Source organism: Pteropus vampyrus, unplaced genomic scaffold (assembly GCF_000151845.1).
Source record: "Pteropus vampyrus isolate Shadow unplaced genomic scaffold, Pvam_2.0 Scaffold182, whole genome shotgun sequence".
NCBI classification, from domain to species: Eukaryota; Metazoa; Chordata; class Mammalia; order Chiroptera; family Pteropodidae; genus Pteropus; species Pteropus vampyrus.
The window spans coordinates 1,893,268-1,895,892 of NW_011888963.1; the positions used below are offsets into that span (position 1 = coordinate 1,893,268).

The 2,625-nt window shown below is 37.9% G+C and overlaps 1 pseudogene; it reads right to left on the reverse strand.

Moving 5' to 3' along the window:
• Positions 1 to 1,915: 1,915 nt before the first annotated feature.
• Positions 1,916 to 2,034, reverse strand: LOC111746307 (annotated as a pseudogene).
• Positions 2,035 to 2,625: the final 591 nt, after the last annotated feature.

The following is a 2,625-nucleotide window of genomic DNA, read 5'->3' on the forward strand; positions in this document are numbered from 1 at the left end:
ATAAACTGAATCAGGAGATATTTTTCCCTCCTCCTGGTTCTTACAGCAAATAATTCATATTAGTCTCTAGATGTTTCACATGTGAATGTATTTCTTTACAAACAGACAATGAACTACCTAAGTACAGCATTATTTATGATATGCATTATATACTCAATCAACAATTACTGGGCATCTACTATGAGCCAGACCCTGGGCTAGGCTCCAGGAATACAAAGATGAATAAGACAAAATGCTTTCCCTGACCTTCGAGATTTAGAGCCCAGTGGGAACAATATATGAAGGATTTCGATGTACTGTTAGAGTCCTAAACACTGATCTGGGGTAACCGCTCATCTAGATCTATTGAAGAAGTCATAAAAGGATTCAGCATCAGTGACATCTCAGCTAGGGACTGGCGTAGAAGCAGGAGTTCATTAGATGGGCCTTCTGACCTGATGAGACTATGTGTACAGAGACCAAGATATTACATGTTTAGGTAAAAGACAAGAGCAACGTAGGCAAACTAGGAACCTAGTGGTATGTGATTGGAAACTGATAGCAAGTAATGGAAATTATCATTAATAACCAGTCTGTACCTAACTTGCTGCCTGAAATAACTGATGCATGAGATGATTTACCCAAGCTGTTGAGAACAGGAGAAGCAAGATGTGGCTGCCTGTGGTAGAATAAAAATTTTTTACACACATGCCCTTTTCAAAATGACTTTGCTGCAATTCCCATCAAAAGGTGGGTCTATTTTTTCATTACTTGAATCTGGGCATGGCCATGTGACCAGCTTTGGCAAATGGGTCACTAGCAAATGTGATTGCTCACATACTGGAGTTTATAGCTCTTGCTGTTCTCTGGGAACTCTTCCAGACTCACCTTCTGGAGGCTGAGAGACCTAACAGATAGAAGCTCTGTTTCAGTTATTCCTAGGTCATCCAGACATCTGAGTGACACCAACCTAAATCATTCAGCCTCAGATAACCTGACCTAGATAAGAAATGCTCATAAAACTCAGAGAATAGTGAAAAATTATAAATTTTTATTGCATAAGTCGCTAGATTTTAGAGTGGTATGTTATATAGCAAAAGCTCATTAATATACTACCCTACTTATTCTCTTCATCATGATCACAATCAGGACTGTGAATATCAAACAGCAATTATTCATTTGGATTCATCCCTAGACTTCGTGAGGATAAACAAGTGAGTCCTTACAATTAGAAAAAAATAAATCTTCCAAATCTGGATGTCAAACCCCATACTATTTGATTCTAGGATTTCAATACCTTTATAATCTGTTAGCAGGTGCAAGGATTTTGCTAGACTACTTATCAACTCTTTCATCTCTAACCACATCTTTTCTGGGGACTCTGAGTTAGAACCTCATGTTCTCACTATAAGGATGAGCAAGTCTTGTTCCACTCTGTAATTTTTATTTAAAAATTTTGGAGAGATACTGAGGAGCTGATTTTTCCATCTCAAGGGAGAAAACACTGGATTATTATCGGCTAATAAGCCTATATTGCATTGGCTCTACAAAGGAAACTAAGTCTCTTATGATACCCAGAGAGTAAAGCTTAAAATTTTTCTGCTTTGTTTTCTATGTAGTTAAGTTCATCTGTTACTTTCATTAGCCCATCTGCAATATTTTGGAAAAGTGTTGAAAGGGGCTTCACAACAGATAATTCTTCTGGAGAGAAAAGTCGGGACCTCGGCTATGGGTAAAATACATATAAGACATGCTATTGTCCATGTGTTCTACTTCCCATCTCACTCTCAGAGAAAGGAGTAGCGATAAAGATGAAAGATGGTAATTTTTATTTTATTTTATTAATTTTTTTTTTTTAGGTGACGCAACCCTTGGTTGACCTCACAGATTGCAAGGACCTTGTCAGTTTACAATCCCTTATTTTTTTTATTTTTTACACCTACAGCACCAGGTCTTCTCAGGAGATCTCCCATCCAAGTACTAACCAGGCTGGACCCTGCTTAGCTTCCGAGATTAGAAGGGATTAGGCTTGTTCAGGGTAGCATGGCCGTAGACAAAGATGGCAATTTTTGACACTTGAAACTTTTCTATAATAAAAGTTTAGCCTCTGACTTGAGGCTAAAAATAAAAAGGTATTTATTAAATTTGTTTGCTTAAATACAGAGGGTGAAGACAGTGAGGTCTACAGAGGATGGGACCTAATCTGCATACCTATCTCAGTGTTCTGAGACTTCAGGACAGACCACCAGGAATCCAATTTGCATAACAGCAAGAGATGCCAAGATTCAGGCTTTCTGGCAGAGGTAAAGGTCCAGTATTCACTCTCTAGGAATGCAGCTTTCCAATTTACACACTCAGAAGGCCATTCATCTTTCCAAACTCAACCAAATATCCCCTCTTCTAGAAGCCTTCCTGACTACTTCACCTAAAAGAGGATTCAGAATTAATTTGTGCTTCTATTTTTGTACTTAGCCTGTTTTATAAAGTACTTCCTCACATAGCTGCTTCTTCCACAAAACTAAGAATGGCTTCAGACTGCAAGGGATAGAGGGGCTATGTTTCATTTATCATGCAAATTCACCTGTCATACAAAAGCTATAAAATAAATATTTGTTGAATTAATGAATCAGACACTAGTTAATGGAG